Source organism: Tursiops truncatus, chromosome 3 (genome assembly GCF_011762595.2).
Source record: "Tursiops truncatus isolate mTurTru1 chromosome 3, mTurTru1.mat.Y, whole genome shotgun sequence".
NCBI lineage: Eukaryota > Metazoa > Chordata > Mammalia > Artiodactyla > Delphinidae > Tursiops > Tursiops truncatus.
Window position 1 is genome coordinate 139,264,639 of NC_047036.1, and position 14,783 is coordinate 139,279,421.

At 37.7% G+C, this 14,783-nt stretch overlaps 1 non-coding gene across 1 annotated transcript; it reads right to left on the minus strand.

Annotated features, from left to right (window-relative positions):
* Positions 1–1,102: 1,102 nt before the first annotated feature.
* LOC117311992 (U6 spliceosomal RNA) lies at positions 1,103–1,205 on the minus strand. Its single transcript, XR_004526178.1, has one exon. It is a non-coding gene; the product is annotated as a U6 spliceosomal RNA (small nuclear RNA).
* Positions 1,206–14,783: the final 13,578 nt, after the last annotated feature.

The following is a 14,783-nucleotide window of genomic DNA, read 5'->3' on the forward strand; positions in this document are numbered from 1 at the left end:
AAACATTTCAGGGACATCCATAGTTAATTTACATGCTTTCAAAAGACCATGATCTTTCTAATAGGAATTTCTGAGATTTGGAGAATATTCTGAATATGTGTTGTCCAATATGGTAGCCACTAGCTATGTGTCACTGTGGAGCACTTGAAATGTAGCTGGTGTGAATGAGGAACTTAATTTTTAACTTTTAATTTAAACTTAAATAGCCACATGTAGTTGGTGGCTACCATTTTGGACAGATCAGGTCTAAAGAGATGTGGAAGAAATACTTTAAAAAAAGTCACCATCTGGTTCTGCGGTCTGCCAATTAAATTATTTTATTTTTGGATCCTGATTATTAATATATTCTCTTGTGTTTAAAATGTGCACCAGTTCCCACTCTCCTGACACCTCCTTCCCCTTCCCGGTCTTACACATATACACACAATACCCTATTTTACTCTGCTGTTACTGCTCAGCACTAAAATTTTCTTTTATATCCACACTTCCTGAGGCAGTACTATGTACATATTATGCTTCATCAAATTCTTCACCATTGGTTCTCCTTTAAAATTAAGAACTGGATGTTCACTCCTGATTTACGTTCTCAGAGGTAGCTGTCTTCCATGGTGGTCACAGCCTTCTCCTTAATCTTCTCATAGTATTTCCACTATTATCAGCCCCTGCCTTAAGACTGCTCTTTAGTCCCCTTACTGCTGCAACATTCTGAGTGTCTTCCTTCTTCTCCCGTTGGTCATTCTCTTTTCTTTCCAGTTTCCTTCAATATTATGGATGTTTACTACAGCTCAGATTTGCTTTTCTACATTCAGCCAAAAGCTCTGATTTATGTCTTCGGTGAGAAAATCTATGTAATTCTGATCTCTGCAGTGGTCTGTTTTAAACTCTTACACTTTCTCCTTGAAATTGCTTGTTTGATGTGCAAAAATCTAAGTTTAATATTAAAACATAACTCATATTTTTCCTATCAAAATGAATCCCCCGTCCTATGTTGAAAAGGCACCACTCTAATGTCTTGTTACCCAGAGTTGAAGGGCTTGGTCATTCTTGACTTTTTATGTATTTTTATGGTCCCTCTCAATTCAGTCAACACATGCTGCTTTTATGAAATACGGAATGCTTCCTGAATTTGCATGTCATTCTTGCTGAGAGGCCATGCTAATTTTCTCTGTATTACTCTAATTTGAGTATGTACTGCTGAAGCCAGCAGAGTTCCTCCTTTCTTAGTGGATGTTGGGTTATAACAAGTTTCCTTTTCCGCTGTCCATATCCTGGCTTAGGTTTTTCTTGGCTCATATGTGCATTATTTTCAGCCCCCTAATTGGTGTTATTACCTTCAATCTCAGTTGGGGTTGTACTAACCACTCCAGTTCTATCTCTTCTGACTGTTGTGCATGCATCTTGCCCTCTGGATACATTGGCATGCCCAGTCTCATTGAATAACTCTTTTCCAACCACGTGCTTTTGCTTAATGCTGTTGGCTCTGGCAAAAATTAAATTGTCTTATTAGTGTATTCAAATCCTATATGCCTAAAACTTTCAAGGTTTATTTATACATTATTCACCAACTGTTTATTGAGTGTATGCTGTGTACTGGCATTGAACTAGGCACCTCTATCTTTAGTGCTCAGCTCATAAGAAGACAGAATCGCTGCTTTCACGGAGTTTACATTATAACAGGGAATCTGACAAGTAAATATTCAGTTATGGTACCATGTGATAAACTTCTGTATCATCGTCACATGGAAACCATCCCAAACCACTTAGGCTTCTCTGAACTTACTGAGATTACTCATTGACCACTTAATTACATTACTTACTTTTATCTGTTCACCTACCGATTTTTCTATTATGTGTTAATTTCATTTCCTCTATTGAATTGCAAACGATTTGAGGGCAGAAAATACTTTGTATACCACTGAATATACCCTGTGGCCTCTAGCCCACAATGTTTCATATAAAAATCACAAATACCTGGCAGTTTGTAAGAGGGCTATATTTTACCTTTGGGAATCTTTCCTATGCACTACATAATTATTTCTCGGTCAACATAAAATACAGAAATAACAGAAAAGGTGAGATTTGTTTATACTCATTCTACATTGAATGATGGATTTAAACATGCAAATTGAATTACTTATGCTATTTAAAGTATATTATGTATTACAAAATGTTATATTTCAGAATTCCCTGATACAAAATACACATAAATCTTAAAAATGAAGAACATCAATTAGAATTGAATTTCCAAACTACTGTGAAATTTATGCTAAAAATCAGAAACCAAGAGTAAAATATTATAGTTGTTAGGTTGTAAAATCAGAAGTTGATTTTTAAAAAATAAGTCTTTTGTTAATATAGTTGGACTTATGAAGCCCTAACTGGATAAAGCAGATTTTTCTGATAGAGTGATCTTTAAAAGGAAATGTAAATGACCAAAACTTTTCAGTATTCTCATCAATTAAATAATTTATTATTGCATTTTAATCTAATCCTGGCTTATTCCCAGATGTTGATTGTAATATTTCCTGTTAAATTTTCAAAGGAACTTTTTTCTCTTTTAGTTTAATTTTTAAAAACCTCTTTATTAAGTTGTAATTGACATAGACTACACATATTTAAAGTGTAAAATTTGAGACATTTGGACATATGTATATATCAGTGAAGCCATCAGCACAATCAGGTTAATGAAAATATTCATCACTCTCAAAAGTTTCCTCATTCCCCTTTGTAATTCCTCTGGACTTTCTCCATCTCCCCTACCAAAGGCACCCATTAATCTGTTTTCTGTCCATGTAGTTTTGCATTTTTAAAGAATTTGATGTAAATGAAATCATACAGCATTTGATCTTTCCTGTCTGGTTTCTTTTCTCGTAGTATAATTGTTTTAAGATTCATCCATGTTATAGTTTAACAGGAGTTTACTACTTTGCATTTGCTGAGTAGAAACACAACTGATTTTTGTGTATTGATTGTGTACCTACAGCTTTACTGAATTTGTTTACTAGTTCTAACAGGTTTTTTTGTGTGGAATCTTTAGGGTTTTCTATGTATAATATCATGTCCACTGCAAGTAGAGAAAATTTTATTCCTTTCTTTCCGATTTAGTTTCCTTTTTTTTCCTTTTCCTACCTAATTGCTCTGGCTAGGACTTCCAGTGCTATGTTGAAATGTTTAGTGTTTAATGTATAGATCTTTTACATCTTTGGTCAGATTTATCCTTAAATATAATATTTCATACTTTTGATGCCATTGTACATGGTATTTTAAAAAAATTTGAAATTCTGATTATTTGTTGATAGAATAGAGAAATACAATTGGTTTTTATGTACTGATCTTTCATCCTGCACCTTAGTAAACTCATTTATTCTAGTAGCTTTTTGTAGCATTCATTGGATTTCCTATATAGACAATCATGTTTTGCTGTGAATAAAGATTTTTACATGTTCCTTTCTAATCTTTATGCTTTGCTTTTCCTTCCCTGTTTGCACTGCCTAGAACCTCTAGTACAATGTTGAATAGAAATAGTGAGCGTGGACATCCTGTCTTAATCCTCATCTGAGGAGCGCCATTTGGTTTTTCAACATTAAGTAACGTAGGCTAGACGTAAGTTCCTTGTCAGATACATGATTTTTTCAAATGTTTTCTCCCATTCTGCGGGTTGTCTTCATTCTTTGCATGGTATTATCTGTTGTAAAAATGTTTAAATTTGAGGTAATCCAATTAAATATTTTCCTTTGGTGACTTTATTATTCTTTTAATTCTATAGTGTCTGTAGTAGTATCTCCCATCATTCATTATACTTTTTTTCTCCCCAGTACCCAAGCTATTTATCATTTATTCCATCATTCCTGATATTGTTAATTTGTGTCTTCTTTCTTTTTTATATCATCTGCCTGATATTTATCAGTATCTTATATCAATACCTTGATAGATGTATTTATCAGGATCTCAAAAAGCCAAGTTTTAATTTTATTGGATTTTAAAAATTGTTTGTTTTCTACTTTTTTGGTATCTGCACTAATTTTTATTATTTCCTTTATGATTCTTACTTTGAGTTTTATATGCTGGTCTTTTTCATATGTTTTAAGGTGAAACCTGAGGTCTTTGATTTGAGATACTCTTTAGTGCTTTAGATTTTCCAAAAGTACTGATAGCCTGGAAATTTTTATATGCTGTGTTATTCACTGCAAAATACTTGCAAATTTCAGTTTAGATTTGTTCTTTGACTCATGGGATATTTAGAAGTATGTTATTTAGTTTCTGAATATTTGGAGATTTTCTAGAGATCTTTCTCTTATTGATATCTATTGATATTATTATGGTCATAGAACATATTTTGTATGACTTGAGTAATTAAAAATTTATAGCATTTTATGATGCAGAATGTGGTAAGTCTTTTGTGTGCACTTGAAAAGAATGTGTATTCTTCTGTAGTTGGGTGGAGTGTTCTATTAATGTCAGTGAAGTCAAGTTGATTGTGGTATTTTTTATATCCTAACTGATTTTCTGTGTATTTGTTCTATCAATTGTTTAAAGAGTATTAAAATCTCTAACTATAATTGTGGATTTATCTATTTCTTCTTGCAACTTACTTTTTTAAAAAATGTGTTATAACACTTTCTTCTTAAGTGCAAAATTATTTAGCACATCAGGTCTTCCTGATGAATCCATCTCTTTATTTTTTGAAGTAAACTTCTTTATCCTAGGTAGTAGTCTTTGTTCTGGTCTCAGTTTTATCCAATATTACAGAGTCACTGCAGCTTTCCTTTTTTTAAAAATTGTGGTAACATTTGTTTATAACACTATATAAGTTTCATGTTACCAACATTATATTTTTTTTTTTTTTTTTTTTTTTTTTTTTTTTGCTGTACGCGGGCCTCTCCCTGCTGTGGCCTCTCCCGTTGCGGAGCACAGGCTCCGGACGCGCAGGCCGAGCGGCCATGGCTCACGGGCCCAGCCGCTCCGCGGCACGTGGGATCCTCCCGGACCGGGGCACGAACCCGCGCCCCCTGCATCGGCAGGCGGTCTCCCAACCACTGCGCCACCAGGGAAGCCCCCAACATTATATTTTGACTTCTGTATATACTACAGTGCGTTCACCACCAAAAGTTTAGTTTTCATTCATCTCTATACAGTTGATCCCCCCTTTACCCATTTCACCTAAACTCCCTTTTGCCTTTGGTAACCACTACTCTGTTGTCTGTATCTGTGTGTTTGTTTTTCTTTAGTTTGGTGTGTTCATTTATTTTGTGTGGTTGAATATTCCACTCATGAGTGAAATCATATGGTATTTGTCATTTCTGACTTATTTCACTTAGCGTAATACCATCATGGTCCATCCATGTTGTCACAAATGACAAGATTTCATCTATTTTTATGGCTGAGTAGTATTCCATTGTATGTATATGCCACATCTTCTTTCTCCATTCATACACTGATGAACACCTAAGTGGTTTCCATGTCTTGGTTACTGTAAATAGTGCTGTGATGAATATAGGGGTGTGGATATCTTTTCACCTTAGTGTTTTCCTATTATTTGAATAGGTAGCCTGAAATGGAATAACTGGATCATATGGTAGCTGTATTCTTAATTTTTTGAGGACTCTCCATACTTTTTTTTTCCATAGTGGCTGCACTAATTTACATTCCCACTAACAATGTAAGAGGGTTCCATTTCCTCCACACCCTCTCTTAACATGTGTCATTTCTTGCTTTTTTGATAATAGCCATTCTAACAGATATGAGGTGATAGTTCATCATGGTTGTGATTTGCATTTCCCTATTAGTGATGTCGAATGTCTTTTCATGTGCCTTTTGGGCATTTGTATGTCTTCTTTGGATAAATGTCTGTTAAGATTCTCTGCTCATTTTTAATCAGGTTATTTTGTTGTTGTTGAGTTGTATGAGTTCTTTATATATTTTGGATTTTAATTCCTTACTGAATATATGATTTGCAAATATAATTTTTTATTTGGTAGGTTGTCTTTTCATTGTGTTGATTGTTTGCTGTGCAGAAGCTTTTTAGTTCAATGTGGTCCTATTTGTTTATTTTTGATTTTGTTTCCCTTGCCTGAGGAGACATATTCAGAAAGACTGCTAAGACCAATGTCAAAGAGCATACTGCCTCTGTTTTCCTCTAGAAGTTATATGGTTTCTGGTCTTACATTTAAGTCCTTAATACATCTTGAGTTGATTTTTGTGTATGGTATAAGATAGTGGTCTAGTTTTATTCTTTTGATGAGGCGGTTCAGATTTCCCAGCACCATTTATTGAAGTCTGTCATTTTCCCATTTATATTCTCTGCTCCTTTGCTATAAATTAATTGTTTGTATTTGTGTGGATTTATTTCTCGGTTCTCAATTCTGTTGCATTGATCTGTGTCTATTTTTCTGACAATACCATGTCGTTTGATTATTTTGTAGTCTATTTTTTTAGTGTAGTTTTGATAGCTTTGTAGTACAGTTTGAAATCAGGGATTGTGGTAACTCCAGCTTTGTACATTTTTTTCAGGATTGCTTTGGCTACTGGGTCTTTTTTATTTCTATATAAATTTTAGGATTTTTAATTCTATTTCCATGAAAAATTTCATTGGAATTTTGATAGGGATTGAATGTGTATTTTACTTTAGGTAATATGGACATTTTAACAATTTTAATTCTTCCAGTCCATGAGCGTGGACTCTCTTACCTTTTCTTTGTGTCTTCTTCAGTTTATTTCAACAATGTCTTATAGTTTTCAGTATATAGTTCTTTCGCCTCCTTGCTTAAATTTATTCCTAGATATTTTATTCTTTTTGTTGCAATTGTAAATGGGACTGTTTTCTTAATTTCTCTTTCTGCTAGCTTATTGTTAGCATATAAAAATGCAACAAATTTTTGTGTATCAATTTTGTACCTTGCAACTATATTGTATTCATTTATAATTTCTAATAGTATTTTGGTAGAGTCTTTAGGGTTTTTAATATATATATAAAAAATCATGTCATCCACAAATTTCAATAGTAAAAGTTTTATTTCCTTCTTCCTTCCTTTTGCTCTGACTGAAACTTCCAATACTGTATTGAATAAGAGTGGTGAGAGTGGCATCCTTGTCTTTTTCCTGATCTTTTTAGGGATAGCTTTCAGTTTTTTACTCTTGAGTGTGATGTTAGGTGTGGGTTTGTCACATACAGCCTTTATTATGTTAAGGTATTTTATATGTACTTTATTGAGAGTTTTTATCATAAATTGGTGTTGAATCTTATCAAATGCTTTTTCTGCATCTATTGAGATATTCATATGATTTTTATCCTTCACATCATTAATGTGGTATATCATGTTGATTGATTTGTGAATGTTGAACCATCCCTGCATCCCTGTAATAAATCTTACTTGATCATGTATGTTTCTTCTAATGTATTGTTGTATTTGGTTTGTTAGTATTTTGTTGAGGATTTTTCCATCTACATTTATCAGAGATATTGGCCTGTAGTTTTCATTTTTTGTGTTGTCTTTGTGTGGTTTTAGTATCAGGGTAATGTTGGCCTTGTAAAATGAGTTAGAAACTGTTTCCTTCTTTTCAATTTTTTGGAAGCATTTGAAGGTAGGTATTATATCTTCTTTCAGTGTTTGGTAGAATTCACCTATGAAGCTGTCTGGTCCTGGACTTTTTTTTTTCAGAGGTTTTTGATTACTTTTTCAGTCTTCTTATTAGTGATCAGTGTATTCACTTTTTCTCTTTCTTCATTATTCAGTCTTGGAAAGTTGTTATGATTCTAAAAATTTATCCATTTCTTCTGCGTTGTCCAATTTGTTGATGTATAGGTATTCTTAGTATTCTCATATAATCATTTGTATTTCTGTGGTATCTATTTTAATTTCATTTCTTTCATTTTTGATTTTATTTATCTGAGCTTTCTCTGTATTTTTCTTAGTGAGTCTAGCTAATGGTGTGTCAGTTTTATCTTTTCAAAGAACCTGCTCTTATTTTTATTGATCTTTTATCTTTACAGTCTTTTATTTATTTCTGCTCTGATTGTATTATTTCCTTTCTTCTAACTTTGGGCTTCATTTGTTCTTCTTTTTCTAGTTCCTTTAGATGTAAGGATAGATTGTTTATTTGAGCTTTTTCTTGTCTCAAATGAACAAGTCTCAAATGAGATAGACCTATATTGTTATAAACTTACCTCTTAGTACCCTTTTTACTTTAGCCCGTATATTTTGTATTTTCCATTTTCATTTGTCTTCAGGTATTTTTTTCTCTTTCTCCTTTAACTTCTTTGGTGACCCAATAGTTGTTCAGTAGAATGTTGTTCAGTCTCCACATATTTGTGATTTTTCTAGCTTTCTTCTTGTAGTAGATTTCCAGTTTCATACCATTGTGGTTGGAAAAGACACTTGATACGTTTAAGTCTACTCTTTTTTTTTTTTTTTCTGTGGTATGCGGGCCTCTTACTGTTGTGGCCTCTCCTGTTGCGGAGCACAGGCTCCAGACACGCAGGCTCAGCGGCCATGGCTCACGGGCCCAGCTGCTCCGCGGCATGTGGGATCTTCCCGGACCGGGGCACGAACCCGTGTCCCCTGCATCGGCAGGCGGACTCTCAACCACTGCGCCACCAGGGAAGCCCGATTTAAATCTTAAATTTAATGAGACTTGAATCCCAGCATACGGTCTATCCTTGACAGAGTTCCATGTGCACTTGAGAAAGTGTATTCTGTAGCATATGGATGGAATGTTCTGTACATTCTATCAAACCTCTGTGGTCTAATGTTTCATTTAAGGCTGCTGTTTCCTTGTTGACTTTCTTTCTAGATGAGCCATCCCTTTATGTAAGTGTGGTGTTAAAGTGCCTTACTATTATTTTGTTGCTGTAAATTTTTCCCTTTTTGTCTGTTAATAATTGTTTTATATATGTTAGGTGCATATTTTAATCACTGTTATGTCTTCTTGATGAATTATCTCTTTTATTATTGTACACTGTCCATCTTTGACTCTTGTTACCTGTTTTGGCTTGAAGTGTATTTTCTCTGATATGAATATGGCTACACCTGCTTTCTTTTGGTTGCTATTAGCTTAGAGTATTGTCTTCTATCCACTTTGAGCCTATGTTTGTCTTAAGAACTGAGATGAGTCTTCTGAGGCAGTGTATAGTTGGTTGTTATTTATTAATCAATCCAGCTACTCTGTCTTTTGATTGGAGAATTCTATTCATTTACTAAATGTAAATGATTATTGATAAATGAAGACTTAGTATTGCCATTTTATTTTTTCTCTTCTGTTTATATCTCCATGTTTCTTTTTCCTTGTTTCTGTCTGCCAGTTTGGTTTGGTGGTTTTCTGTGATGTTTTCCTCAGTTTCCCTTTTTTTTTAATGTCTCTGCTCTAGATTTATGTTTTGTAGTTACCATCGGGTTTGTATAAAATATCTCATAGATAAAATATTCCTTTTCCTGTCTATAGCATCTGATCTTCAGTTGCCTCTGAATTCTATCCTTTTCCCTTCTCATTTTATGTTTTTTCAGATTATCCCTTTTTATGTTGTTTGTTACCAAATTGAAGTATAGTTATTTTTATTCCTTTAAAAAACCTAGTCTGATTTAGAGTTTCAATTTTCTGATTCTGTCTGTCTATTTATCGTCTTACTCAACATTTTGTGTACTTTCGCCTTTTTTGTTTCAGGTAGAAGAGCCATAAGGCAAGTCTAGTATTGATGAACTCCCTCAGCTCTTGTTTGTTTGGGAAAGCCTTCATTTCTCCTTCATATCTGAATGATAACTGTGCTGGAAAGAGTATGTGTTTTTTGTGGACAGTTTTATCTTTCAGTATTTTGAGAATGTTATTACACTCCCTCGTGACATAGAATTTCTGTTGAGAAATCTGCTGAAAGCGTAATGGGGGTTACTTTGTAGGTTACCATCCTTTTTTTCTGTGGCTGCCTTTAAAATTTTTTCTTTGTGGTTGACTTTTGGCAGTTTTCACATAATGTGTCTTGGAAAAGGTCTTTTTGCATTAAGGTTTCTTAATAGGTTTTCTCTTAACTTCATTGACCTGTAGATGCAGTTCCTTCCCCAGGTATGGGAAGTTCTCAGCTATTATTTCTTTAAATAAACTCTCTACGTCCTTCTCCCTCTCTCCTCCTTCTAGGACACCCATTAGCCTTATGTTGCCCTTCCTAAAAGTGCTGGATAGATCTCTTAGGATATCCTCATTTCTTTTAGATCTTAATTCTCTCTCGTTTTCTACCAGGATCATTTGTAGATTTGTATCTTCAGGTTTGCTAATTCTCTCTTCCATATGGTCTACTCTATTTCCAGTGCTCTCTAATGTGTTATCTCATTTATTGCATCTTCAGCCTCAGAATTTCTGTTGGTTCTCTTTTAGATTTAAATCGCTTTGGTAAAGTTTTCCGTCTGTTTACTAATTTCATCCCTGAGCTCCTCAAACTGCCTTTCTGAGTTTTTTGTAGCTTGTGCATTTCTTCATGACAGCTATTTTGAATTCTCTGTTAGATCACTCTATTCCATGACTTTGGCTTTTGAATTGTCATTTTCTTTTTGTGATTTAGTGTTACTGTGGATTTTCGTGGCTCATGAGGAACAACTTCATGAGTTGTTCCTCTGCTGTTGTATTTGAAGTAGCAAACACTTCGCTTCTTTAGATAAAGCTTTTTTTACTTGATTGTAAAAATTCAAGGTTAGTATTTAGAGGCCCTTCTTTTGTTTTTCAGTAGGTGGCGCTATTGCACAAGTTTTTGGTTTCTCCTACCTGAGCTGCCTCTGGTTGTATCGCTCTTCGATAATCCCTTCTTTCCACCCTCCACTGCCTCTGCCAGAGTTCTTGCCCTGTGCCCTGACTGTTGCTTCTTGTGCCTTCGGGCTGGCTTCTGCCTTGCTGTAGCCAGTGTTGCTGCTGTTGCTGGTGCAGCTTCCTGGGGTGCCCAGATGCTGGGCGCCTGCACTGCCTCAGGGGTAGCCTGGTTCATGGACTCTGCCTCTACCATATCCAGGTTTGTTAGGTTCATGGGCACCGCCTCTTGGCTGTAGGGGCTGGAGTCGCAGGTGCCTTTGCAGCTAGAGGGATGGAGTGAGAGGCCGTGCTGCCTCTCTTGCCCTGTTCTCAGCTGTAGAGTGTGCTGCTGCAGTGAGGGGACTAGAGTTGTATGCACGGCCTCCCCTGCTACTCCTGGGTTCTCAGGGGCCACAGGGTCACCCGTTGTGCTGGGGGGGGATGGGATCCTCAGCATGACCTCTGTTGTTCCCGCCTTCTGCTTCCTCTGTGTGTTCCATTCCACCCATCTTTAGATGTGCACATGTGTGGACTTCTCCAGTGTATGTTGGGCAGAAGAACCTTTATGATGTTATGGACGTTTTACTGGGTATATATTGAAGGGGACAGAGAAAGGGAGCAAAGTGTCTTATGATGCAGTGATGCTCATGTCACCCCCTCCACCTTATTTTTGATTACTGTTACCATGGTATGTGTCTATTTTATCACTGCTTTTAACCCGTTAGTGCTTTAGATTTGAAGTGCATTTCCAAAAGAAGCACATAATTGGATTTTGCTTTGTATCCAATCTGACAATATTTGTCTTTTAAGTGTTTAGAACGTTTATATTTTCTGTGATGATCAATAAAATTTAAATCTACCATATTGCTATTTTCCCACATGTGCTTTCTTGCCTTTTCTCTCTCTTTTTTCCCCTGCCTTCTTTGGTAATAATTGGGTAGTGTTTATGATTCCCTCTTGTCTCCTTCGTTACTAGCTATGATTCTTTGCATGTTATTCTAATGGTTGCTTTAGAATTTGTGGCATCCATATTTGACTCATCACAGTCTACCTTCAAGTAATATTATGCCACTTCACATGTCATGTAGGAACCTTACAATAGTATACTTTCATTTTTGACTCCCTGCCTTTGTGATATTTTTGTCATACTTTTAAGTATATTATAAACATCATACTACTTTTTTTTTTTTTTTTTTTTTTTGGTGGTATGGGGGCCTCTCACTGTTGTGGCCTCTCCCGTTGCGGAGCACAGGCTCCGGACGCGCAGGCTTAGCGGCCATGGCTCAGGGGCCCAGCCGCTCCGTAGCACATGGGATCCTCCCGGACCAGGGTACGAACCCATGTCCCCTGCATCGGCAGGCAAACTCTCAACCACTGCGTCACCAGGGAAGCCCTAGACTTCATTCTTGGTGTTGCAAATTCTATACGTTTAAATGTATAATGGCATATATCCACCATTGCAGTATTATGAAAGTTTCAGGGTTTTTTTTTTTCAACTCACCACCTTTGCTTTATTGCTAATAAGTACTTTAGACAGACTTAGAGATGTCTTCTTGGAGGAAAGAGTCCAGCAACACCAAGAATCCAGAAGAGACCAAGACTGTGAAACAGATGTGTTGGGCTGGAAAAATCCCCTTGACCACAAGAATGAGAAAATTGTGGTCGCTTTGTCTTCCACCCAGTCAGGGCCCAAAGCTCCTGCTATACCTTATCTTGCAGTGTCAGCAGGAGAATGGTTGCAGGTGCTCAGCCTGGGGACCACCTGTCTCTTACCTCAAATCTCCCCTGAGTGATGTGGACCCCAAAAACTCTTTATTGGGAGGATGAGGGGTGGAGGTCTGTCTTCAGCTTCTTCAGTCTGGCACTGGGCTCATGGACCCTACCTAACTGGGGCCACGGAACTCTTGCCCTGTCTTATCCAGGGGCCCCAGGGTGACTTCTGCTGTTATTCTGGTAGGATCTATGTCAGGGAGTGGCTGGAATCCCTGCATCACCATCATCTTGATGTGGAATTGTTGCAACCGGGAAGAAACAAAATTAACAAGCAGATTAAAAAGGCAGGGACCAAAGTTCAGTAAAAGGATTATGGCAACTAGAGGCTCAAGCAGGGGGTAAGAACCAGGTCACACTTGGTAACATCTCCTTAATTGCAGTCTAGATAGTCTGTGCTTGGGTCACCCTGTCCGAAGGAATGAAGCCATTTGGCGTGGTCACATGTTCTTGACGTCCTTTTCTACTACCCCAGTGCTATTGATGTAGATGCAACGTGTCTTATTGATAACTGCGCATACTCCTTGTTTGGCTAGGAGGAAGTCCAAGGCCAGTCTATTAGCCATCACTTTATTAGCCAAGGAACTTAGAGACAGTGAGAGTCTGATGAGTGCGTTCCCTGTGGATTCACTCAGGACAGACAGGGCATCTGAAAGATTGTGGAACAACCCTTCGTGATAAACAAAGCCTCCCCAAGGGGCTACCAAACCAACCAACGGCAGCTCCATTTCCTGCTGAAAGGAGGCCAATTGCCCTTTTGCCCCAGCGGTGGGTGATGTTATAGATGGTAATACCTGTGTGTGTTTGGTTACGCAGTTGGCCTAGCGTTACATTGTCCTTTAAACAGAGCATTGTCTATACAAGGAAAGGCCACAGCTAATCCCAGGAAAGGGGAAGAGGGATTGGGGTTTTTTGAAGAGGACATTCAGTTTATATCTGGACCACAAAGAAGTAGATGTCCGGGAGGGGCACATGCCTGACATACTGTTGTGGAATTAAACCACTTCAGTAGAGGGTCTGCCCAAGGGGGTTCTGGTGCAGTTGGAGGACAGGATCCCACCATTGAATAAGGGTGTATGAGTCTTTTTGAAGGCTTTCGAGAGGCAAAAAACATGTATCACACGGGGGGAAGATGTGTGTCAGATGCTTGGCTCCAGGCCTGTCCAGGAGACACACATCCCACTGGCCGGCTGATATTGGGGGCACCAATAGGTGGCATTGCCTATTTCGTCTTCGCAGTTAGAATTCGGGGTAATGGCGGTGATGCCAACAGCCGGTGCATTGCAGATTTCTGGCAGGAGCAACAAGATGAGTTACTTATTAATGCGGTTGTCACTTGGCTTGGGGATCACCTTCTTGAAGAGGTATTTGAGGTCTTGGGCAGGTTCACGGGAATAGCTGGGATGTGTGTCTTCAGGTTCCTTGAATCCAGGGATCCGAGTCAGGGCACCAAGGCCCCTAGACTGATGCTGGTTTACCTCAGGGTCTCCAGCCGGATCACCGACAGCCCTGTACAGAGAAGCAGATCTGGAGGTTCCGACTTCCTGACGGAACTGCGGGGAGGGGGAAGCAGAAAGGTGTCGAAGGCTGAGGACCAAGATGGGGCTCAGGCGGAGGCTGGATCTGGGCGCTCGGGCGCTAGGTTGGCTGGTGGGTTTGGGCCACGTCCCCAGCCCCTCCGGGCCTGGTTCGTCCCTCGACCGTGGCACACAGAACCACGGAGGACAACCTCTCCAATCTCGTACTTGATCCGGAAAGCAAAAGTTTCAGTTTTTTTTAGGAAAAACCTTCTGTGTCTCTTGCCTATTCATCCTTCCCTCCCCCAATCCCTGGCAACCACCAAAACCAGTTTTTTTTACAGTCTCCATCTCTTTGCCTTTTCCGAACATCATATATTGGAATCGTACAGTATGTAGCTTTTATAGACTGCTTCTTTCACCTAGTAATATGCATATAAGGTCCTCCATGTCTTTTCATTGCTTGATGGCCCACTTCTTTTTAGCAGAATAATATTCTGTTGTCTGGATGTACCATAGTTCATCTGTTCATCTACTGAAAGACATATTGGTTGCTTGCCAATTTTGAATAAAGCTGCTATAAATATTTGTATGCAGTTTTTTTGTGTGGACATAAGTTTTTGACTCCTTTGAGTATGATATTCTTCATATTCAGAGACTGTACGCATTATAGGAGACACCCCATCTTTCACCTTTGATCCTCCTTTTCCAGTCCTAGCCTGCTATCTTGCT